The following is a 27,408-nucleotide window of genomic DNA, read 5'->3' as shown; positions in this document are numbered from 1 at the left end:
ATGATGACAGAGGTCAGTAATTTGCACCAGAGGTACACTTCAGCTGTGAGAGACAGAATGTGAAATAAAAATCCATGAATCCACATGGTAGGATTTGTAAAGAATTTATTCGTAAATCAGGGTGGAAAATAAGTATTTGGTCAATAACAAAAATACAACTCAATACTTTGTAACATAACCTTTGTTGGCAATAACAGAGGTCAAACGTTTACTATAGGTCTTTACCAGGTTTGCACACACAGTAGCTGGTATTTTGGCCCATTCCTCCATGCAGATCTTCTCGAGAGCAGTGATGTTTTGGGGCTGTCGCCGAGCAACACGGACTTTCAACTCCCGCCACAGATTTTCTATGGGGTTGAGGTCTGGAGACTGGCTAGGCCACTCCAGGACTTTCAAATGCTTCTTACGGAGCCACTCCTTTGTTGCCCGGGCGGTGTGTTTTGGATCATTGTCATGTTGGAAGACCCAGCCTCGTTTCATCTTCAAAGTTCTCACTGATGGAAGGAGTTTTTGGCTCAAAATCTCACGATACATGGCCCCATTCATTCTGTCCTTAACACGGATCAGTCGTCCTGTCCCCTTGGCAGAAAAACAGCCCCATAGCATGATGTTTCCACCCCCATGCTTCACAGTAGGTATGGTGTTCTTGGGATGCAACTCAGTATTCTTCTTCCTCCAAACACGACGAGTTGAGTTTATACCAAAAAGTTCTACTTTGGTTTCATCTGACCACATGACATTCTCCCAATCCTCTGCTGTATCATCCATGTGCTCTCTGGCAAACTTCAGACGGGCCTGGACATGCACTGGCTTCAGCAGCGGAACACGTCTGGCACTGCGGGATTTGATTCCCTGCCGTTGTAGTGTGTTACTGATGGTGACCTTTGTTACTTTGGTCCCAGCTCTCTGCAGGTCATTCACCAGGTCCCCCCGTGTGGTTCTGGGATCTTTGCTCACCGTTCTCATGATCATTTTGACCCCACGGGATGAGATCTTGCGTGGAGCCCCAGATCGAGGGAGATTATCAGTGGTCTTGTATGTCTTCCATTTTCTGATGATTGCTCCCACAGTTGATTTTTTCACACCAAGCTGCTTGCCTATTGTAGATTCACTCTTCCCAGTCTGGTGCAGGTCTACAATACTTTTCCTGGTGTCCTTCGAAAGCTCTTTGGTCTTGGCCATGGCGGAGTTTGGAGTCTGACTGTTTGAGGCTGTGGACAGGTGTCTTTTATACAGATGATGAGTTCAAACAGGTGCCATTCATACAGGTAACGAGTGGGGGACAGAAAAGCTTCTTACAGAAGACGTTACAGGTCTGTGAGAGCCAGAGATTTTCCTTGTTTGAGGTGACCAAATACTTATTTTCCACCCTGATTTACGAATAAATTCTTTACAAATCCTACCATGTGAATTCATGGATTTTTTTTCACATTCTCTCTCTCACAGTTGAAGTGTACCTCTGGTGCAAAATCCTGACCTCTGTCATCATTTTAAGTGGGGGAACTTGCACAATCGGTGGCTGACTAAATACTTTTTTGCCCCACAGTATGTCTTGAAGACATTGTGTGTGTTATCTGGCTTCATGGACAGATAGAGCTGGGTGTCATCTGCATAGCAGTGAAAATGTATGCTATGTCTTCTAATGATGCTGCCTAAGGGAAGCATGTATAATGTAAACAGAATTGGTCCTAGCACTGAACCCTGTGGAACTCCATAATTAACCTCAGTGTGTGAAGAGGACTCTCCATTTACATGCACAAATTGGAGTCTATTAGATAGATATGATACAAACCACTGCAGCACAGTACCTGTAATACCTACAGCATGTTCTAATCGCTCTAATAGGATATTATGGTCGACAGTATCGAACGCTGCACTGAGGTCTAGCAGGATAAGCACAGAGCTGAGTCCACTGTCAGAGGCCATAAGAAGATCATTTGTAACCTTCACTAAAGCTGTTTCTGTGCTGTGATGAGCTCTGAAACCTGACTGAAACTCTTCAAATAAACCATTCCTCTGCAGATGATCTGTTAGCTGTTTGACAACTACTCTTTCAAGGATTTTTGATATGAAAGGAAGGTTGGAGATTGGCCTATAATTAGCTAAGACTGCTGGGTCTAGAGATGCTTTTTGAGTAAAGGTTTAACTACAGCTAGCTTGAAGGCCTGTGGTACATAGCCGATCATTAGAGATAGGTTGATCATATTTATGATCAAAGAATGAATTAATGGCAGGACTTCTTTGAGCAGTTTTGTAGGAATGGGGTCTAAAAGACACGTTGATGGCTTGGAGGAAGTAATTATTGAAGTTAACTCAGAAAGATCAATTAGAGAAAAAGAGTCTAACTTAACATCAATGGTACTAAGAGTAGCTGTAGATAATATTACATCTGTGGGATGATTGTTGGTAATTTTTTCTCTAATGATAAAAATTTTATTTGTGAAGAAGTTCATGAAGTCATTACTAGTTAACGTTAAAGGGATTGTTGGCTCAAAAGAGCTCTGACTTTTTGTCAGCCTGGCTACAGTGCTGAAGAGAAACCTGGGGTTGTTCTTATTTTCTTCAATCGGTGATGAATAGTAAGATGTTCTGGCTTTGCGGAGGGCTTTCTTATAAAGCAGCAAACTATTTCTCCAGGCTAAATGATGATCCTCTAAATTTGTGACACGCCATTTCCTCTCCAGATTACGAGTCATCTGCTTTAGGGTACGTGTTTGAGAATTATACCACGGAGTCAGGTACTTCTGATTAGAGACCTTAGTTTTCACAGGAGCTACAGTATCCAGAGTATTACGTAGTGAGGAGGTGAAATTATTAACAAGATAATCGACCTCTGTTGGGGTAGCGTTCAGTGGGTGGATTATATTCTTAAACTTAGTTACAGCGCTTTCAGAAAGACATCTACTTTGATAAAGTCTACTCTCCACTGCTGTGTAATCAATTATTGTAAATGTAAATGTTATCAGGAAATGATCAGACAGGAGAGGGCTTTCAGGAAACACTGTTAAATGTTCAGTTTCTATGCCATATGTTAAAACAAGATCTAGAGTGTGATTAAAGTGGTGGGTGGGTTCTTTTACATTTTGAGAGAAACCAATTGAGTCTAATAACAGATTAAATGCCATGTTGTGGCTGTCATTTTTAGCATCTACATGGATGTTAAAATCACCCACAACAATTATTTTATCTGAGCTCAGAACTAAATTAGATATAAAGTCTGAGAAATCAGACAGAAACTCTGTGTAAGGCCCAGGTGGACGATAGATGATAACAAGTAAGACTGGATTCTGAGTTTCACAGCTGGGGTGGACGAGGCTAAGCATCAGGCTTTCAAATGAATTAAAAGTCTGTCTTGGTCTTTCATTAATTAATAGGCTGGTGTGAAAAATTGCTGCCACACCGCCCCCTCGGCCTGTGCTTCGAGATTTCTGGTAGTTAGAATGACTCGGGGGTGTTGATTCATTTAAACTAACATAATCATCCTGCTGCAACCAGGTTTCTGAAAGGCATAGTAGATCAATTTGTTGATCAATTATTAAGTCATGTACTAACAGAGACTTGGAGGAGAGAGACCTAATATTTAATAATCCACATTTCACTGTTTTACTCTTTGGTTCAGATGTGGATACTTTATTGTTCTTTCTTTGTAATTGTTTATGTTTAAGTTGTTTGTTGCTGGTTTTTAGTTTGTTTTTTGTCTGTTTGGGAGCTGACACAGTCTCTGTGGAGATGGGTTTTTGGGGGGGTAGCAGGAGGAGAGAAGCTGCAGAGAGGCGAGGTAACTCTGCAACTCTGCTTCCTGGTCCCAACTCTGGATAGTCATATTTTGGGGGGTTTAATAAATTTGTCAATATTTCTAGAAATGAGAGCTGCTCCATCCAAAGTGGGATGGATGCCATCTCTCCTAACAAGACCAGGTTTCCTCCAGAAGGTTTGCCAATTATCTATGAAGCCCACATCGTTTCTGGGACACCACTCAGACAGCCAGCAATTTAAGGAGAACATGCGGCTAAACATGTCACTCCTGGTCTGATTGGGAAGGGGACCAGAGAAAACTACAGAGTCCGACATTGTTTTGGCAAAGTTGCACACCGATTCAATATTGATTTTAGTGACCTCCGATTGGTGTAACCGGGTGTCATTACTGTCGACGTGAATTATGATCTTACTGAATTTACGTTTACCCTTAGCCAGCAGTTTTAAATTTCCTTCAATGTCGCCTGCTCTGGCCCCTGGAAGACAATTGAATATGGTTGCCGGTGTCTCTAGCTTCACATGTCTGAGAACAGAATCACCAATTGCCAGAGTTTGACCCCCGGCGGGTGTGTCGCCGAGTGGGGAAAAACGGTTAGACACATGAACGGGTTGGTGGTGTACCTGGGGCTTCTGTTTAGGACTATGCTTCCTCCTCACCGTGACCCAGCCGCCCTCTTTCCCCAGCTGCTTGGGGTCTGCCGGGGAACAGCTAGCGGGGCCTACGCTATCTTCGGCTGCACCAGCTACAGGGGCCTGGCTAGCTATGGGTGAATGAAGGGTGCGAAGCCGAGTCTCCAATTCAGTAATCCTGGCCTCCAGCGCTGCAAATATGCTACATTTGTTACAGATATCATTATTGCTAAAGGAGGCCGAGGAGTAACTAAACATCTGACACAATGAGTAAGAAAGTGCAGGAGGGACAGGTGAAGTAGCCATGGTGCTAACGAGTCGGCTACGAGCTAAGCTAAGCTAGCGAAACAGTACAGAGACAGTGAGTGAATACTTTGGCTATAACTTAGGTAGTGAGTACACAGAAAGTGTGCTTCGGATGAAGCACGTGAAGATTATACTATAAAAAAGAATGTATTTAAAAGTTGTTAATTAAATTGCTAAGCAAATAAGCTACTCAGAAACACCACTGTGTTTGAGCAGGAACAGGAAGTGATACTCTACCGGAGAGCGAGCGAACACCAAGTGACAGCGCCACCAAGAGTCAGGAGTCTGTCTTGGTCTTTCATTAATTAACAGGTATTTCTGTCAGTGTGTTGTACTGACAGAAAGTGTTAAAAAAAACCAACTAATGCAATAATAGAATTGATTTTACCAACACTGAAGCAAAAACGTCTTTCAGATAATTCCATTTATAATGATTTAAATGGCATCAGACTCAAATTAGCTTAGGGAAAACCTAGCAGATAATGAATGGTTACAACTGCCTCTGTCAAAGCGCCCAGACTCCTCAAACCTTACTGGTATCCAAATAGATGAGTTTTGTACCAGGCTGTAAACATGCTTTCTAATATTGATAAGATGACATGAGTCAGCAGAGACTGACTTATTTTAGGACCCAGATGCAAGAGACTGTTTGAGGAACTGCAGCTTGTCTGTGATGGCTTCATTCACCTTGAAAAAGTAGTTAACATTAAAGATTTAAAGTTTAGAATCCTTATTCACCATTTAACATTTTGTTAATCTTTAACAACTTCTCATATGGCTCTTCAGAGCCTCTCTCTATCGACTGGGTCTGCTTATATTCATTTATTTTCTGTTGCATCTACACAAAAGTACAGGAGCCAGTGCAGATGATGGCAGGTTAAGTTGCACAGGCACTATCATTGCAAACGAAAGAAATAACACAATATGAAAGGCCTTGTACAGAGACTGATAGTGCTGACAGATTTAATCTCCGTATCCAAGGCTTCTTAACACTATAGTCAAGAATTAACCAAGAAAATTACATTTTGAGTTTTTAAATGTCATTAATTATGTTTCTTTCCAGGAAGGGCAACGCTTCAGGCAGTAACTAGGTGTTTGAAAGTTTAGTGAACTTTCCAAATTTCCAGCAAATTATGTAAAGTGATGTGGTAACCGTACTTTTTTACAACCCTTTTCTGAGACTGACAGCAGCATAAGAGGATCCTACAGGAGTGCAATTGTCCTTTTTTGCTCTTGTTCAGTAAATGGTCATTATCAGCTGTTATCACACCCGTGGATATCACCATTAAATATCTCTTACACCAAGTAGTAGTAGGCTCTGTAGGCACTTATCAACTCATTTAAAAGTAGTTGCTGAGGCATACAGTATGGTTTGAGTGTTTTCAGACTGAAAGGGCAACAAAAGTCTGCATGAAGAGGGTGGGGGGACATAAATCAGATTCACCCACCAAAATAGATTTGAGTCAGAATAAGGGATGCTCCTGGCAACTCATTTCCTATCTAATTAAACTGTAGGGAAAAAATAACTCTGTAAAAGTCAAAGAACACTCAGGAAATTATGAAAACTGAGCACAATCTAATGCATGACATTGTCCATACAAATGTTTCATGTGTGTTTAAGACTTGCCCTTTGAAACTGTTAATCACGTTATTCGCTAATCAAACCCTATTTTGCACACTTTGCACCATGGATAACATTACCCACACAATGTCAGATAAGTGCTCTGACTGTGGGTAACCAGCAGTTTAATGAAGCTTTGGCCACCAGCTTTTTTGTCAAGGATAACTTGTGTTAAGAATTTGGTTGCACACTGCTGTGGTCTAGCCATTGTGCATCAGTTTATTATGTCAGAGCTTAGATACAGCTGGTGTCTAGATCAAAATCCTGCTGGATTGGGATGGTTTGCGAGGCTATCATTTCTCTTATGTTCCACATTGCTTGTTTACAACTTCCAATCACAGAGACAGAGGGAGGTCCTGCTGTCTGCTAGGACGGCACATTGAATAGCGGTGGGTGGGTTGCTGTGTAATAATATTTCTGTTCCTGACAAGTTTGTTTTTCTCTATCTGTTTGATTAGGTTTAGCGTTATATCCCAGGTCATAATTTTATCCCAGGTCTTTGTTTTCAACTGATTCTCACTATCGTGCTCCTCTGGTTCTTTCACGTTCAGGCTTTTTTTACTATTTGAAGCTGTGTTGCATTAGACAGAGCTGTGCTGTTCACACATCCAGTTCCTACCCTCTTAGGGAAAAGAAGATTTCACTGGAAAGGTCACTATTGCAACAAGGCTATATACTAGTTATTTTGCATTAAGGCTGGACTTTGGGGCATGCACTTTAATTTTAGGTGTCATGAAAACGGGCATGCAGTTGGCAGAGACTGGACCCTGAATGAAAGATTCGGGTGAAAGACAAGCTTGTTTCACACCTGCAGTGTTTAGCCCATTTACCCTTGGCATGGCTTGTTCGTGCTGATGTGAACACAGTAATCGCACTTGGGTGAGGACCAAAACAACTGCACAGAGACCCTTTGGAGGACGAATAATTATAATTCTGTTAGCAGGTCAAACGTTTAGTTTGTAGGAGCTAGAAATTCATTGAATATTACCAACCCCAGGGAAACCACCGTGTCCAAGCATGTCCGAAGTGCCTCAGCAGTTTTATATCTTTCCAGGAATAATTTTATGCTGAATATTTCCATCATTTAGTGGTAAAATAACACATATCTAATGTATTTCAATGTACAAGGGAGGGATAAACTGATCAAAATGTTTTTGAAGGTGCCTGGGTGCAGCTATTCACCCTCTGTTCTAACAAGTCAAATGTTCTTTATTTTATTTTTGTGACATCCTAGAAGGTTTTTATTCATCGTGTGTGGGATGATATTAGTCAGTAGTTAAAGCAAAGTCTGTGTTATAGAAAAAAAGTCATTAAAGGAAGAATTTACTCTTCCATGTCTGAAGAATTACTGATAATTACTGAAGCACAGGCAGAAGTTTTAGTAGTTAAAACATGAGTAAAAATATTTCGTGGTTTATTTTTTTAATATTGTAATTTCAGTGAGGTTCTGTTTGTCCATTAACAATAGTACCTCAAAGATGGAGTAAGGCTTGAGACTGCTGCTGCACGCTAGTACCACATTTGTCCTTTTATTGATGCATCTTCAAATGTTTAGACTTTGGCAATCGTGGGCGATCGTGGCTCAAGAGTTGGGAGTTCGCCTTGTAATCGGAAGGTTGCCGGTTTGAGCCCCGGCTTGGACAGTCTTGGTCGTTGTGTCCTTGGGCAAGACACTTCACCCGTTGCCTACTGGTGGTGGTCAGAGGGCCCGGTGGCGCCAGTGTCCGGCAGCCTCGCCTCTGTCAGTGCGCCCCAGGGTGGCTGTGGCTACAATATGTGTGAATGTGTGTGTGAATGGGTGGATGACTGGATATGTAAAGCACTTTGGGGTCCTTAGGGACTAGTAAAGCGCTATATAAATACAGGCCATTTACCAATATTTGTACAGTATTAAAGTACAGCAGTGGTTGGACTTGTGATGCCATCACCTGTGCCATTTATTTAGTGTGTGTGTGTGTGTGTGTGTGTGTGTGTGTGTGTGTGTGTGTGTGTGTGTGTGTGTGTTTTAATGTTTGTTCACTTGGTTGATCTTGGTTTCCATAGCAACAGACACAACACAAATGTTGAAACATCTTGAGAGTAGCAGTGATAATGTTTCTGTCTACTGATAAGAGTGGATTAGGGATAGCAATTTGTAATGTCACTGATCTTTTAAAAAATGCCACATGACAGGAAATCAAGTAAAACTCAAACTGTATCTCATCCCATTCTTTTGAGCTTAATTTTTTTTCAACCGTTTCCATTATTAAAATGTAGATTCTTAAAGTTGCATGGATCGAATTTATGTTGCTGACAGAGAAACTAACTCAAGTTATTATTCATAATCTATTATACATTAGAGGTTTATTTTAGCACACTAATTTAGGCTAAACAGGTCAGTCGTGGCCTGTTAGAGTTTTTTGTTTAAATTAGTTTTAATCCCATTTCAATTTTTAGTGTTACGGTTCAAATAAAGTCTTGTAGAATCCAGCAGCTCTTTTTTCAGTTATCTTTGTGGATGTCAGAAGGACTTGGATAACAAGAGTGAAACTTCAGGCGATGAGTTATTAGGGTATTAACAATTAAATTATATTTATGTTCAAATAAATAGAACCAAGAACATGTTTAAAGAACTTTCACAGCAGCTGTTTAACATGGGGATTCAGTCAAGAGTAAATCTGATTTAAATGAAGAACTCTGTGTCATTGAGTTGATGTGACCATAGAGCAGACCTGGTACCAACTAAAAGGTTACGGCTTAGGAGCTCGTGGGTATCCCTGTAGTTGAACTGTCGACAATGGCTGAGGACAGTAACTGTCACGGGCTGCAGAGAATGAAAACCAAGCACTATAAGATATATAAGATAATTTCACAAGTTTATTATCCAGGTAAGCTGGCAGCTGAGCAAAAACAAAAAACAGGATCAAACAGCAGGAGTTGCAGTGACTGGGCAAGCAGATCTTCAGAGGTGATGGAGAGGTTCGTCCACAGATGAGTCCACAGTGGGATACTCTCTACAAGGAAGGACACAAGCTTTAGACAGGTCGTCACTGGACTCTGTGCAATGAAATGGTGTTGACTAGCGGATGCTGACAGCCTTAAGAATGCTTGGAGAAAGGTACGGTAACTGATTAATCACAAGCAGTGTTGGTCAAGTTACTTGAAAAAAGTAATCAGTAACTAATTACTGATTACTTCCCCAAAAAAGTAATCCCGTTACTTTACTGATTACTTATTTTCAAAAGTAATTAATTACTTAATTACTTAGTTACTTTTTAAAAACACGATTTACAACCTGAAGAGGTGATAAAGCGATATATCTTTCAGCCCAATTCTACTTTTTCTGCATAATCCATCATACAAAATGTAATCAAATGGAAAAGTATCTTTTTTTAACTTGTTTTATCAGTTTTAATCTTTTAACTTTATGCATCAAGCAAAAATTTAATTATATGCAACATTCTCTGAGTTGAATAAATGAGTTTAACATTTAAATCTATTTTCTGCACATTCCAGCACATAAAATAAAATATTTTTTTGTTTACACTCAGTCTTTCAAATAGATGCAAGTAAAACACAGCAGAAAATAAATAAAGTCAAAGACTCAGCGGTCCTGTTGCTCTATTTTCACCTGTAAAGCAGGACTGCGGTAGGCGGAGGTTTACCCTGGTGCAGGTGTGCAGCGGTCAGTGGAAGGATACGGCAGTGTCTCTGTAGCTACTCGGTGCTTGCTTGGAAGTTTAGGGGTTTTTTTTCGCTGTAAAAAGAAGTTTTCTTCCCACGCACGATGGACGCTAATGTTTTTGTCACTTTTTATGGAATCAAACTCAAAGTAAGGTCAGTACTTCCACGCTTTAAATGCTGCACGCTCATACTCTCTCCCACAGTCGATATGTTATCCATTGTTGATATGCACACAGCTGTTGTCACTAATGGCGCACTCGCTTACCACCTGGAGTCCCAGGCTTCTACCGTTCTACCTTTAAAAGCCAGAGAGCAGTCAAATGCTGGAAGTGGAAGATACGTATATTAGGTTGTTACCTAGGAATTCTGGAGGGAGGGGAGTGGGGGTGTGTGATTGAGGGGGTGGGGGAGCTGCTAAAAGCTGTGAACTTCCCTTTTGTGTTTCATCTTGATGCATTCTCAATCATCCAGGGAAATAAATTTCCAAAAGTCACCAACTTGGAGTGTTTCAGTTTGCCATCTTAGGGAGAAATCAACACACATGGGTGTATTTCCTTTGTTGCTGAGATTTTTTGATAAAAACAGTACAAAAAACCAACCATTTGTACACATATTTACAAATAATAATAAAAAGCGAGTGAGTACATTACAACATTTTCAGCAATCACTCACAATCCTGGCATCCATCACATCCACGCCACACTTTGTTTTGTTGTAAAGGGTGACAGTGTTTGGCTTCCTTTTGGTAGTGTTATCAGTCTGAACCACGCTGTGCATGCTGCTTGACCTTCCCATTGCTCACAATTTGAATTTGTTCACACTGCAGATGAGGAGACTGCTTCTCCACCGAAAAAGAGAGCTTGTTTGGGGACTGAGACAGCGAAAGATGGCACAGTGTGGCGTGACTGTCACTGTCGTGAGACATTCTCGCAAAAAATCACGGTTTTAGTAACGCAGTAACGCAGCGTTCCTACGGGAAAGTAACGGTAATCTAATTACCGCTTTTGCAATAGTAATCCCTTACTTTACTCGTTACTCGAAAAAAGTAATCAGATTACAGTAACGCGTTACTGTAATCTCTGATCACAAGTCAGTCAATCAGAGATCGGCTACCAGGTATGTCCGATAAAGGTGAAGACAGCAGATTATGAGGAACTGCCTCCTGAGATGGCTAAACAAAGACAAACACAATAAAAGCCAAAGCTCGGCAGGGCCGTTCAGGAGGACAGAGGGACTTTGACAGTAACATCTGCTCAGACTGCTACCCTGGCAAATCAAACGAGGTTAGTCACAGAAATTGGATAGATGCATAATATTGATTATGAGGCATAAATCAAAGTTCCCAGGAGCACAGTAGCCTCAGTAATGGCAAGATAAACAAATGAAAAGCAAGACTGTAAACTCATTGTTGACTCTAGCAAAGTTTCAGAAGACATCTGCTAGGCTGGGAGACCCTGTCAAAAGCCACAACATTGCAGAAGCAGCATATTAATTAGTGCTTCATATCAGAGCAGCTAAAAGTTTCCCAAAGATTCTGCTAAAAGATTCTGGCCTCATGAGAGAAAACTTGAACTCTCTTGGCAGAACTCACAATATCTGATGAGATCCATTTAATATTTCTCAGTCCTTGCATGGCTCAACTAAAGCCCAGACTTAATTATCATACAACATCTGTATGCAATCTGAAGACAGCAGCTCACAGATGTTGCCCATGTGATCTTGAAAGTGTCTGTCAGAGAAAAATGGGATACACTTCCAAAATCCAGCGCCTGTGCAAAAATCATACTTTGCAACTGGGATGTGAATGAGAGTTCCATATTTTTCCAGGTTTTAGAAATTTGCAGAAAGATGTTAATACCTGCTGTCACTTTGACTCATTTTCACTACTGCTTGGTGTGGGCTGATGTGAAAAATATGTAAACACAAACTAAAGAAAGAGAAATCCATGACAAAAAAGCTCTTAGATTATATTTTTCCCCTCCCTTTTTTAATTTCTAATTTCAGTTTCATGGTATTTATTTTTACTAAACCATAGCAAACAGTTTCAGTGAAGTCTCGTCACAGCATGAATGGCTATCAAGGTTTTCTGTTGTGGTTTTAAACTGCAGCAACTGCTGATAACTTATCATCATTCATATTAAGCAGGTTAGAAACTTGGGATTATCCAAATCATCACTAAGATCACTGTAACAAATTTTGAATGCAGCAGCCAGAATCCTTACACATAAACAAACTGTATTACTCCAATACTGAAGACACTTCTTTGACTTCCACGTCAATACAGAAATTACTTTTAATATCAACCAGTTTGTTCATCAAGCTCTCAATTATTTGGCCCCTAATACATTTCTCACTGACTCACTGTCTATAACCTAGTCAGACTTCTTAGGTCATCAGATGCGTATCTTTGAACTATTCCCAGATTTAGATCTAAGTGTAGTGAGGCTGTTTTCAGTTACTGTGGTCTTTGGAAAAGGCTGCCTGTTGACCTGAGATCAGTTGCATCTGTGCATACATATAGAAACACACAAAAAATGTGTGTGTATTCTACTACACTCTACACCTATACAGGTTTTAATGTTTTAAATGTTTTTCCATATTGATTTATAGTATAATTAAATATGCTGTATAAATAAAATTGATATTCAGCGCTGCAATGAAGCTCTTTGTGATGCCTAAATGAACAGACCCAAACCTTAGTCTGAGTCTCAGAGAAGTGGGGATTGGGTTGATATGGGCAGGTACAATGCTGCTTAATGTGCTGATCTGAATGACTGGTTTCCCTGTGAATCCGCCACATGGCTCCAGGAATAATGCTTTATTTCCTGATCTCCAATCACTGTTCTCAGCCATAAAAACATATGAGCAGCAATCAAGGACCAAATAGCATGAGTGGAATAATGATAACACCCATACTAACACAGCAATTAAACTTGGGCTTTTAAAGGCCCTTAAATCTTTGTGCTCTCTGGAGCAAAACTGTGTACAGCCCAAACCAACAACAATACATTGTCTGATTCATCTTCTTTATCAGCTGTTTCCCTGACAGGAAAGATGATATAACTCTTTAGTTTGAAATATTTATGGCAGTTGCCAGCAATTATATTATTATTTAAAATGAATGGGGGTATTTAGGGGATTGTGTCAACATGCGCTCTATATATAACTACATATCAAATTTATTTGTGAGAATAGTAAAAAAAAGTTTATTGTAATTTGTAAACTACATTGGTACACATGTAGTATGTTGTATCACAATGATGGTACAGGGATTGCATAAATAATAAGGCATTTGTTCATCTTACGGTTAATCTGATTAGGAAGAGCTCTGCTGTACAAATAACCAAAGCACTGTCACTAATTCAGAAGGTGTTACATATAGTGCGTAAGCTACTTAATTAGCTGAATACACTTTACCTTTAACAAACTGAATAATTACTCAGATTGTAATTTCTTACTGGTATTATGTGGAAAGGCTGGGGATTTTTCCATGTTTTTCCCACTTCCCTGTGGTTCTCAACCCAGGAAGTGCAAAACATATTTTCTGCCCTTGGGTGGAGTCTTCTTCTCCCAGGTTTCCCCCCTCCACCCGTTTCTCTCCATCTAATGGGTTCATGATGTTAAAGGTCCTTACAGCTATTATGTTGCTACCAGCCAAATTATAACGACTATTGATCTTCTACCTGGAACCATTACCAATACAAACCAGCCACCTGTATAACCGCTCTCAACCAGATAGGGAGGCCATAGAGAAATAAATAAAAGACTCACTCAAGATTTCCTGAACACTTTGTGTATGTTTATCTAGATGAAATCCTGATCTTCTCCAAGAGCTTAGAACAAGATTGTATATGTCAGCGTTATGTGAAAACTGAGAAATATTAATTCCATGCCTCATCAGTGTCCTTATTGAGCTACATTCTTGAGAATGAATGAAGCCCAATGGGCTTTGCAAACTTGTATCAGAGAATCATTTAAATTACTGTCAAGTTGCAGCATTTTTTACAAACTTGCATCCAGAGCTTTTGCGCCATCTCCAGAAGCAGATCATATCTTCTAGAAAAAAAACCGTTGGTTTGGTTCAGCCAGGTTAGGTGGTCAGTATTCTTCAGCTAGTTTAACTTCACTATACCTAACAATTGATGGTCACAAAATGTAAGACCTTCATCAGTTTCATCAAACTGAGCCACTTGGAGCTCCCATCTGCCCTGAATCGAGTATGCACATGATAGCAACTGGTTCTCTAACCTTTTAATATTTCTCTTTGGTTGCCAACAAAAAACAGCTACAATCTGGGTTTGGAGTTTTGTTGCTGTTCCTTTTTTTCTTTGTCTCTTTTTTTCTTAGGCCTGCTTTTCCAGGCCTAAGAATCTCTGCACCATCAGTCTAACACTATCTATGCCACTGCCACCATGTGTGGAAGCAGGCTAAGGTAGGTAGTCAGAACTGTCAGAATCGACATTTGGTTAAACTTTCATTCCACTTTTGCAATAAACCGTTTAACAGTTGTGTCATTGGCTCCAGTTTGCAGTTAGCTATGACACTTACCAGCTCATCTGTATCTGTAGAGAATGTTCCTGTGTGGCCGCTGCATACACAATCATTGTGATCACATACCTTTATGTTATCAGAACAACAATGATGGATCAAGTAGAACTATTTATACAGATAAATTAAATATTCTGCCTATGTTAGCTTCATTTTCTTGCAACAGTGTAACCTATACAAGCTATAACAACAATTAACATCACTTTTTGCATACTACTTCAGAAAAGAATGGTATCATAATTTGATTTAATTTAATCATAGTGGATTTAGATCTATAGTACTTGATAGGGGAACAGAATGTGAAGTACTTTGTAATTACAATCTGCCTACAACTTCATATGGCGACAACAGAAAAGAGTAAGTTGGGATCAGATCTAATAAGAAGCAAAGCCTCTGAGTATTGCACACTGGCTATCACAACCATATGGCGTGTGTGTGAATTATCACAGGTCAACCGGGAGTCGAGAGCCTCATGAAGTCAGTAATAAGTGAATCCACCAGATGCTCTCAAAAACCTAGCTGAGCATGTCCGCTTCAGTCAACAGATATATCCCACAGCTTGGGCTTTGGCTGGTGCATGTGAAAGTGGTCGATGCACACTTTCCTGTTCTTGAAATACTTGTACCCCGTTTGTTGTTCAGACACATTGCCCTCATAAACTCAGAGTAAAATTCAGTGGCTAGTGCAAGACTTTCGTTGACAGAAGACGCATGTAGCGGAAATCCCTTGGTTATATCAGAATTATATTTTTGGTAATATTTTTAAAGGAAGGTGGTATTTGAAGCCCTGTGAGTATTGGCAAAGCCCAGCATTTTTCCTTTATTACATTACATCTCCTCGTATTGATCCTGTAAAACAACTTGAGCTCCTTGACCTTATTTCGCAAACATACGCTGTGACATTGTGCTGGCAAATTAAAATTCAAATCAATCTCCTCGGTGTAAAAAAGAAAAGAGCCGAGAGAGAATGGGAGACCTTAAATAAAAGGTGTCATCTTACCCTGTGAATTTTAATGAAGTGAATTCATCGTCTCTTTCCACAGGGAAAGAAACAAATAGCAGCTGCAATTTATCAGCAAACCTGAATCAAATGTCCCCGGCGAGAGGACGAGGCCTCTCATCAGCACCTTTAAAAACAGCAGCAGCAGGCCGCATGGTGGTGGTGCAGCAGTTGGCACTGTTGCTTCACAAAGGTACTGGGTTTGACTCCATCTGTGCTCTTTCTGTGTGGCGTTAGCATGCTTGGTTTCCCTCTGGATTATTTTCAGTGTTCTGAGGTTAGGCTCAAGCCCCCCGTGATGTTCATTTGGAAGCAAAAGCCTGGATGGATGGGTATATGAAAGAAGGGTTTTATTTACTTATTTTCTTATTTATTAGGAAAGCTGTAGCCCAGGCCTTGAGTGACTATGGCAAATGAGTAAAAAGCTAAAAGCTAATTAAATATTTAATGTTTTAAAGTTCATTATGTGTTAAAACTAGTCATGCGTGAATCATGAACGAATCGTTCAATACTCAAGAATCCCTTTACTGACTCGTGAATCATGATTCACAAGCCCAACTGACTCACTAACTCATCCCCGTTGCTGTTAGCAAACTAATTTCATTAGTAGAAATATATCTAGCTTATAATTAAAATTGTGTGGAAAAAAAACAACAGCCAGTTTCTCAACAAAAACATTTCTGCTCTGAACTAGAAGAAAAAACCCCGAGTAGAAGCTCACATCAAGACAATAGCTCCTCGCTTCACAGTAGCATCGCTCTGCTAACATGCTAACAGCACATTAGGTCACTAACCCCTCCCTCCTGTGCTGAATCATAGAGCGAACGAATCACTCACTTGTCGTGTCCAAATTCATGGGCTGCATCCTCCTGAGGCCGCATTTGTAGACCGATTACGTCACAGCGACGTGCCGAAGGCTGTCCAAATTCGTAGACTCCTCCGAATGCAGCCGACAAATGCGTCCTCCTTTTCCCCGAATTTGAAGGATGGGTCGGGTGTGTCCTTCGTGGCCCACCATATCCCAGAATTCATAGCGCGGCCCAGCCAAACTCCAGTTTCCGGCAATGGTGGCCACTACTAAGTTTTAAAATTACTCTTACTAATCTTTCTGGGTCACAAAATAAACTTTTAACATATTTTCAGGTGAGAATGTAGCTGTGTAAACTTCAAATATCTGCTCGGTTTATCAAGGTATCGCATATTTGCAAAAGTGCTTCGACATTTTCGGAGATGTCTGTTACCCACCAGCTCGATAGCTATCCGAGAGCTCGAGGGTCACTGAAGCCGCCGAGAACGGCACAACTCCCGGCACATCATTTTCAGATCACCGCGGACTTTCGCTACTCAGGTTAAACATAATATATAAGCCACTTAGACAACCTAAAAATGTTATTGTTGGGCTTTTTTCAGTGTTTTGTTTGTTCGTGAGTAAATCGGTTTGGCTGAGATTAAAGTTGTTAGATTAGATTAGATAAAATAAAACTTTGTTAATCCTCCGGGTGGGTTCCTTCTTGGTTTTCACACAGCTGAATAAACGTCAAACAGAAAACCGATTAAACAGAAGTGTGAGATGGTCGAGAATTTACGCCAGTGTCCTGTTATATTTTAGATAGCAAGGAGCAGATGGCCGAGTTTATTAAACTCCAACGAGACAGCGGTGACGCTAATCAGAAGGCTAGAGCGTCCAATTTCACAGCCGTTTACTTCCGGCCTACACGAACTTCTGAGGACCCGGCCCACGTAGACCGCGAAGGCCGGGTCCTCAGGAGGATGCTCCCCATGAATTTGGACACGACCACTCACTCACCCCCTCCCTCCTGGCTCACAGCTTCTTCTTCTTCTTGGTTGGCAGCCAGTGTTAAGAAGCATTACTGCCCCCTGGCTCACAGCTCAGTGGACATTTAGATGAGAAAATATATATTTGACACATTTGAGGAAAATCCTAATAAAATAAAATAAAAATAAATAAAATAAATGTTCCCTTTAGAAATCTTTTTTTTGCTCTTTTTTGCTCTATAAAATAGTTGTTGTTGTTTTTTCTCAATCACTCATCTTAGCAGCAGGATTTGCATGAAAAGAGAAACAAATTAAGTTTGAGTGAAAATGTACATTTTTTGCACTCTCTGGTCAACTGACTAAGTGACTCAAATGACTCAAAAAACCCGATTCACTTTGGTGAGTGACTCATTCAAACTCGATTCAGTAAAAAGAATCGAATTTACCATCACTAGTTAAAACAGTAGTTGACAAGATGATTTGTTACACGTTAATAAAATGGAATAAAATGTACTTGAGAATGACGCGCACAGCAAAGTCTACTACCCACCCTGCTGAGCATCAGACTGTCAGCCTTGATTTTTTTGTTTGGCATTGGTTGTCAGTGAATTTTGGACCAATCAAGGAATTATGAGGGTGGTGTTTGAGGTTGACCTCCTAGAGAGGTAGATATGGAGAGAGAGCAAACGCGCAGGGTGCCAACTGATAACAATACCAAAGAATAAGTTCTTATTACCTTGGTGAATGCAGAGTTTGCTGTTAGGTTAAGAACTTTGAAGATATCTAGAGGTAAATAATCTGAAATTTGTTTTGAACTGTTTTATCTGTTTGTTCTGCTAATAGCAGATAGCATATTAGCAGCTCACAGTGTGTAATTTGTGTGAGTTACTATGTTAATGTGTATACAGGGTGGGCCATTTATATGGATACACCATAATAACATGGGAATGGTTGGTGATATTAAAGTCCTGTTTGTGGCACATTAGTATATGTGAGGGGGCAAACTCCTCAGGATGGGTGGTGACCATGGTGGCCATTTAGAAGTCGGCCATCTAGGATACAACTTTTGTTTTTTCAATAGGAAGAGGGCCATGTGACACATCAAACATATTGGTAATGTCACAAGAAAAACAATGGTGTGCTTGGTTTCAACGTAACTTTATTCTTTCATGAGTTATTTACAAGTTTCTGACCACTTATAAAATGTGTTCAATGTGCTGCCCATTGTGTTGGATTGTCAATGCAACCCTCTTCTCCCACTCTTCACACACTGATAGCAACACCGCAGAAGAAATGCCAGCACAGGCATCCAATATCTGTAGTTTCAGGTGCTGCACATCTCGTATCTTCACACCATAGACAATTGCCTTCAGATGACCCCAAAGATAAAAGTCTAAGGGGGTCAGATCGGGAGACCTTGGGGGCCATTCAACTGGCCCATGACGACCAATCCACTTTCCAGGAAATTGTTTATCTAGGAATGCTTGGACCTGGCACCCATAATGTGGTGGTGCACCATCTTGCTGGAAAAACTCAGGGAACGTGCCAGCTTCAGTGCATAAAGAGGGAAACACATCATCATGTAGCAATTTCAAATATCCAGTGGCCTTGAGGTTTCCATTGATGAAGAATGGACCCACTATCGTTGTACCCCATATACCACACCAAACCATCACTTTTGTTGGTCCAACAGTCTTGGAGGGATCCATCCAATGTGGGTTAGTGTCAGACCAATAGCGGTGGTTTTGTTTGTTAACGTCACCATTCACATAAAAGTTTGCCTCATCACTGAACAAAATCTTCTGCGTGAACTGAGGGTCCTGTTCCAATTTTTGTTTTGCCCATTCTGCAAATTCTGTGCGCCGATCTGGGTCATCCTCGTTGAGATGCTGCAGTAGCTGGAGTTTGTAAGGGTGCCATTTGTGAGTAGCTAATATCCACCGAAGGCATGTTCGACTAATGCCACTCTCCAGTGACATGTGGCGAGTGCTACGCTGTGGGCTCTTGCTGAATGAAGCTAGGACAGCCACTGATGTTTCTTCATTAGTGACAGTTTTCTTGTGTCCACATTTTGGCAAATCCAACACTGAACCAGTTTCACGAAACTTAGCAAGCAGTTTGCTAACTGTAGCATGGGAGATGGGTGGTCTCGTAGGGTGTCTTGCATTGAAATCTGCTGCAATGACCCGGTTACTGCGTTCACCAGATATCAACACAATTTCGATCCTCATGAAAGAATAAAGTTACGTTGAAACCAACTCTTTTACCATGTTCAGTTCGGGCAAATGGAACAGAAAGCAACAAGTAGCCATGCGGACGAAGAGAATACCGACCAGCATGTTTCATTACAAGCAGGGAACATATATAAGAAGGCAGCAACCCAAGTATTGCCTTGTATATAAAACTGTATAAATGAGAGTTCCTCCGAATTACCAAAGCAGGCCATCCTACCTGAGAGTATAACTCACAGTGGTGAGTCTGAAATTTACAGTTAGTGATGAACCTCAGAGAAGCATGATACACAGAATTAACTATTCGAAGACATTGAGCAGAAGCATTCATATATAGAATATCACCATAATCCAGCACAGGCAAGAATGTTGCAGCAACAAGCCGCTTCTTTGTATTAAAAGAGAAACACAACTTATTTTGAAAATAAAATCTCAATTTTAACTTCAGGTTTTTCACAAGATTCTCTACATGTGGTTTGAAGGTAAGCGAGTCATCAATTAAGATTCCCAGATATTTATAGGTGTGAACCAACTCTATTTTATTACCTTCAAGAGTGGTTACTGATGGGATTGTTTGGGCTCGTCTCCTTGATTTAGAAAACAACACGAGCTTTGTTTTGTCTGCGTTGAGAACAAGTTTAAGCTGAAGTAATGAGTGCTGGACAGCAGAAAAGGCTTTCTGCAAGGAGTCAATGGCTTGGACAAGAGTTGAACCACAGCTGTAAATAACTGTATCATCAGCATAGAAGTGCAAGTTTGCATCTGGCACATGTAGACTAAGATTGTTTACGTAAATGCTGCTGTCCTACTATGGAAGCATAGCATGAGTAGGGATCTCTTTTTTTCCTCTTGTACTTTCCCCATTGTAGTGTACATTTCAGTGTTTTTTTTTTTTCTCTAATGATACCAATCTCCGACCTGTATCCCCATGTAATGTCTGTGCTATATGTGTAAGGTCGGGGGGGGGGGTGTCCCATTTCTCTGCAGGGCAACCTGCATGTGACGAATAAAGCTTTGATTGATTGATTGATTGATTGATTGATAAATAGAAGGGGACCTAATACAGAACCCTGTGGCACTCCGTTGTGCACTGTAAGAAAGTCAGAAGCACACCATTGTTTTTCTTGTGACATTACATGCATGCTCAATCACCCAGGTAAGTAAGTCCCAAAAGGCTGATTCTGTTTCATAATTCACCCAAGTGACTTCTTCAGTCTCAGCTGACTGCAGGTTCCCCCACCTTATAAACAATACATTTGCACAATAACTGAACTGATGAGTGACAAAATGTTTCTCCCACTGAAAACGCTACGTCCAGATGAACAGCCTTTCGGGAGGTACCCTTTCATCATTATGTTCAATGGTTTCCATCATCAATTCACTATCAGGCTGTGACAACAGACTGCTCTGAAGGTTGTGAGTAAAACTACTGCATGTGCTGACTCTCATTTTGTTTTCCTGCTTGCTTTGCAAGTGAAATTAGTTGGGTGCTACAAAGCTATTAAAGCACCCAAAATCTGGTTTGGCTTTTTTTTCATGTGGTAGAAAATTTATGAAAGGATAAGACAAACATAGCCACTCTATTCATTAATTAATTCTAATCCATTAATTTCTGACTTTGCATTTTGGACAATTTATAATAATACAATTTATACATCAAAAATGACCAAAGGCACAAATGGCTCAAACATAACAGTCATTAGCAGTGCAGTGCCTCAAGTTAGCAGAGGTGAGGCCTAGCAGACAGATGCGCCAGTGAAGGAGGAAACTATCCACAGTGACCATAAATTCTTTTTTTCTTTTTTAAATTTCTAAATGCTCACAAGATGGACATTTTTGAACAGGAAAAACACATTTTTATAGCTGTGGAGGAATCTTTGGTTCTTCCATGTTGGCGTTAATTTTGAGTCAAAGAGAGAGAGAGATACAGTAAGCAGTTTTCAAAAACTGTCAAACTCAGAGTGAATATGGAGACGTGACAAAAAGCCCTTCAGAAATTACTGATTCTTCCTGTTTATTTAATGTGTGCTTGCAATATTGGAAAAAATAAAATGACTTAAAAAAAATCCCACCTCATCGTTCAGTTAAAGTATCCAACTTGGTTCTCATTAATGACAAGACAACTTGACTAATTAATAAGGAATTAAGGTATCCTGTGAGTGTTATCACTGTATGAGTGTGTGTGTGTGTATGAGTGTGTGTGTGTGTGTGTGTGTGAGTTTGCTTGTGTCAAAATTGGGGACTTCTATCAGCTCACACACCAGTCAATTGGGGACACCTCTCCCTTTGGGGACCAAAACCACCGTCCCCAATTAGATTTACCTCTAACAACGTTCAGCATGTTCTAAAACATATTTTAATCCAAAAATCTCACCTGACCCCAAAAGTGACATTTTTTAGATTTTTTGTGTATGTGTATGACATTGCCCCCAAAAATTTTCGCAATCTGTGTATAACTCTATGTTGCCCCTAGTGGAAGTGTGTGAAATTGCAAGAATTTCCACTGTCCCCAAAAGTGACATTTCTTGGATTTTTTTGTGTGTGTATTACCTCTCCCTAACCCTTATATTATTATAGTGTAAGATTTCTTTTAATATACTGATCTTTGTTGAAAATCTTATTCAACATTCTTTTGTATGAATGGTTTTATATAAACAAACATTTGTTCTCTTGACTAAATAATAGAAATCAGTCGACTATTTAGTAGATTATATTTTCAAAAGGGTAAAGAAGACACTAGAAAATACAAAAGAGTCATATTTCACGTAATTATGATATAAATAGTTTTAATATTTTTTAAAGAATTATTTGGCATGATGTGAAGCAGATGCATGAAGTAATGGAGCACTTTAGGTTCATATTTGCTTTCTGAACTGCAGCTTGACATAAATTACTCTAAATTCTTGATACTTGTATTGCAACATATTTAAGATGTTTCTTGAATTTCTGTTGAATGGTGCAGGGATCCAAAATTTGGTGAAACAGCTGAGCTAAATTTCAATGTTAATACCTTTTAGGCAGTATGTAAAATACTGCCTAAAAAGCATAAAAAGTCACAATCATATGGCATAAAACTTAATTCTCACCGAAGTCTCTTTAAGAGCTGATCAAAAACTGTAAGACAATGGTCATTACATATGGATCATGACAGAAAAAAAATTATATCCTGGATACAAGCGGGAAAGATTAGCTTCTGTAGCATGGTTGACTGGGCCTTAGAGATATGTCCAGAGCTTGACTCAAGTTAAATTCAAAGTCAGCTTTATTGTGGAGACGGCTTATGGTTGAGAAATGAACATTCAATGCACGGGCGACAGATCTGGTTGACATTCCTGCTGTCAGCATGCCAATTGCACACTCCCTCATTGCTTGTGGCATCTGTGGCATTTTGCTGTGAGACAAAACTGCACATTCCAGGGTGGCCTTTTGTTGTGGGCAGTCTGAGGTACACCTGTGCACTACTCATGATGTCAGATCAGCATCCTGATGTGGCACACCTGTGAGGTGGGATGGATTATCTCAATATAGCAGATGTGCCCACTACCACACATTTGGACTGATTTGTGACCACTGTTTGGGAGGGATGGTTATATTGTGTATCTGGGATGAATTTTAGGTCTCTACGTCCATCCCGTGGGGAATGGGAGCAGTAACAAAGGTGTTGCGTTTATATTTTTGTTGAGTGTATATCATATAGGAGACAGTGATATTTCAGAAGGGAAAAGTTTACTGGATTTACAAAAAGTGTGCAATAATTGTTTAAACAAAAAATCAAGCAGGTGCATAAATTCGGGCACCACAAAGTTTAGTTGTCATGAAATCAATATACTTAGCATCCTTATTTTCCTATTATATTGTTTTATTTATTTCTCCACAAAAAGTGACCCGACTGCAAAATGACAGTTGCTCATCCACTTTCCAGGGGTGGGGCCATCTTCTGTGATGCATTGAGAGAAGGAAGACAGGATAAAGACATGTTGTGGAAGAGAGCCAGAAATTAAAGTATGATTCACACACCTATTAGCACATAGTGAGTGAAGACAGTGACTGAAGAAGAAATAGTCAATGCATCATTGGAATCCCCCAGCGCCCTACGTCTATTGCAGCATAACTAAGAGAGGATTCAGGGTCACCTGATCCAGCCCTAACTATATGCTTTAGCAAAAAGGAAAGTTTGAAGCCTAATCTTAAAAGTAGAGATAGTGTCTGTATCCTGAATCCAAACTGGAAGCTGGTTCCACAGAAGAGGGGCCTGAAAACTGAAGGCTCTCCCTCCCATTCTACTTTTAAATACTCTAGGAACAACAAGTCTGCAGTGTGAGAGCAAATTGCGCTAATGGGGTGATCTAGTATTATAAGGTCATTAAGATAAGGCCTGATTATTTAAGAACTTGTGTGTGAGGAGCAGGATTTTGAACTCTGGATTTAACAGGAAGTCCATGAAGGGAAGCCAAAGCAGGAGAAATCTGCTCTCTTTCTAGTCCCTGTCAGTATTCTTGCTGCAGCATTTTGGATTAGCTGAAGGCTTTTCAGGGAGTTTTTAGGACTTCCTGATAATAATGAATTACAGTCATCCAGCCTGGAAGTAATAAATGCATGAACTCGTTTTTCAGCGTCATTCTGAGACTGTTATGAAATGGCTTTGTGCAGGCTGGAAAAGGACCCAAGGTGCAGACACTGAGGCAAAACTTGGACTCAAAACAGCTTTAATGCTAAACTCAAATGTAACATAACTGGATATATCAAAACAAACTTACCTGGGCCAACTCACAGCATGGCAAAAGGGTAGATCACAACACAGAGAAATACAGGGCTTAAATACACAGAGGGAGCAATCAGGGAATGGGTAACAGGAGGGAAACACAGCTGGGGCAAATCAGGCCTAACAAGACAAAGGAAGCAAAACCAGACGCATTTACATGACACAGACTTTCAAAGTAAAACAGGAAACATAACACAGAGACGCGAACTTGACAAGGGAATACAGCTGACAGGGGAGACAGCAACTAGAGAACACAGAGATGTAAACCATAAGGCAGAACTCAAAGAAACCAAAGACTAGAAATGATAAATAATATAATAAACTCAAAACCATGGGTCAACGACCCAGGCATCCTAACAGAGACAGGATATTTCTAATTTTAGAGATGTTGCACAAATGGAAGAAAGCAGTCTTACATATTTGTTTAATATGTCCGTTGAAAGACATATTGTGGTCAAAAATGACTCCAATGTTCCTCACACTGTTACTGGAGGCCAAGGTAATGCCATCCAGAGTAAGAATCTGCTTAGATACCATATTTCTAAGATTTTCAGGGCCGAGTACAATAACCTTTGTTTGATCTGAATTAAGAAGCAGAAAGTTAGCGGCCATCCAGGTCTTTATGTCTTTAAGACATTCCTGCAGTTTAACTAATTGGTGTGTGTTATCTGGCTTCATGGATAGATAAAGTTGGGTTTCATCAGCATAGCAGTGAAAATGTATGCTATGTCTTCTGATGATGCTGCCTAAGGGAAGCATGTATAATGTAAACAGAATTGGTCCTAGCACTGAACCCCATGGAACTCCATATTTAACCTCAGTGTGTGAAGACGACTCTCCATTCACGTGAACAAATTGGAGTCTATTAGTCTATTGACCTCCTGACCCAGTATTCAAGGTTCAAGGTTCTTTATTTGTCACATGCATAGTTATACAAGTATAACACACAGTGAAATGTAGCCTGACACGCTCCTCGACATGTGCAAATATTTGGGGGGGGGGGGGGTGTAGAGGAAGAACATTATATATATATATATATATATATATAGTATATATATATAGTATATACACTGGGTGAATGTGCAGTAGTAGCAGCAAGCAGGTGAATTCTGTACATTAATATGAATAGACATCTGACTATTTTACAGGATAGACAATATAAATATATTTAAAATTAAAGGAATTTGGAATGTACATTGTGCCTTGGTTTAGAGTGTCTGGAAGAGTCCTGTCTCAGTCAATTATAGATGATGTGAGAGGGCGGGTGTGTGTGTTTAGGGCACGGATGGCTTGGGGATAGAAGCTCCTCTTGAGTCTCTCTGTCCTTGCCCGGATGATGCGGAACCTTCTACCAGATTGCAGAAGTTGGAACAGTTTGTTGCCAGGATGGGACGGGTCCTTCAGTATCTGCGCTGCTCTAGTCCGGCATCTCCTGGTGTAGGTGTCCTGAAGCGGGGGGAGAGCAATCCTGCAGCAGCGTTCTGCTGTACGGATTAGAGATGGCACGATACCACTTTTTTATGTCCGATACCGATACCGATATCATAAATTTGGATATCTGCCGATACCGATATGAATCCGATATAGTGTTTTTTAATCAACAAAACTGTTTTTTAAAATATCTTGCTGCATTTTGCAAGTCTGCAAGTTCATACTCAAGTTTAAAACAACAACTACACTAAAGCTATTCTGTTATACCTGTATACAAAAAAAATATTTCATAGTTCAGCAATACTGATCAATCTAATAAACTTAGACCTACACCATCCTCCCTATTCTGGTATTTTAAAGAGTACTTAGCGTAAATATTAAGCAACCTAACTAATAGGGTTCCAACTCCCAGCAACAACAAAAATAAATAAATAAAATGGGGAACCACCCCTCACGCTCCACCTCATGATGCTTAATCGACGTAATCAACCTTAATTTGATGCAGTGTGAAAAAAAATGCACAGAAATCAATTATTTTTCAAGAAATATTAAATAGATTCAACATCTTTCTTCAACAAAATTGCAGACTGCACAGATGGTACCTTCCCAAAGTAAAAAGTACTATAGCTTACTAGGGTATATATATTAGACTTAATAGTCACTATATACAGTAATTGACTTCTATTCATTTTACATCAAATTAAAACTTTGGGTGTCAGATAATTATTTATTAAAAGCTAGACATTTTAAATGAGAATAAGAAAGAAAAGTATGTCTTTGTGCCCCCTTTTCCCAGTTAATGCCCTATCGGCCCCCCTGGCTAAACTTTGCTAGATCCGCCCCTGCACAGTTACCAGCCGTCAGCTACGTAGAAAAAGATCCTGGTGTAGAAATTAATATTAAATAAATTCTAACAACAGCTTATCAAGCTTAAACGTGCTGCTGTTGTTCAGCCGCTGGTTTGCTCTTTCTGGCGCAAAGTGGACCAAAAACAAACGAGAGACAGACTCGCGACAGAAAAGCCGATCAGCTGATTTAAGCAGTTTCATGATTGAAGTAGCAGCCGGAGAGCGAGAGGCAGTCGCTTGTTAAGCTTAACGTGGGAATGCTTTACAAACATTCAGAGATGGACTTACACACTTGCTTTACTTCTCTCGGGGATAACTTTGTCGGAGATGAAATGCCGGGTTGCTAGCGAAGCTCCAAATGCTATCCAGACCACCGACAGGTCCTGCATGCCACAGCTGCTCTATCACGTGATGCATACGTTCTGAGGTGAGTTACGGCGTGTTGCAAGTTTTGTGAGGTGCTTTCCTGATATTTAATGGATCGGATTACATTTTTTATTTTTCTCCGATATCCGATCCAGTAATTTAGGTCAGTATCGGACCGATACCGATACGTAATATCGGATCGGTCCATCTCTAGTACGGATCACTCTCTGGAGAGCTTTTTGGTCCTTCACACAGCTGTTCCCGAACCACGATGTCATGTTCTGTGTGAGGATGCTCTCCACAGCGCCTGTATAGAAAATCCTGAGGATCTTTGGAGAGACCCTGAACTTCCTCAGTTGTCGTAGGTGATACAGGCGCTGCCTAGCCTTTTTGGTCTGGACCTGAATGTATGAACCTTCCAGATGCCTCAGGTCATCTGGATCCGTTTTTTTATCAGTTCCCAGAGTCAGA

The sequence above is a fragment of the Aulonocara stuartgranti genome, assembly GCF_965226115.1.
Source record: "Aulonocara stuartgranti genome assembly, chromosome: 9".
Classification (NCBI taxonomy): Eukaryota; Metazoa; Chordata; class Actinopteri; order Cichliformes; family Cichlidae; genus Aulonocara; species Aulonocara stuartgranti.
Note: the sequence above shows the minus strand (reverse complement) of the source record.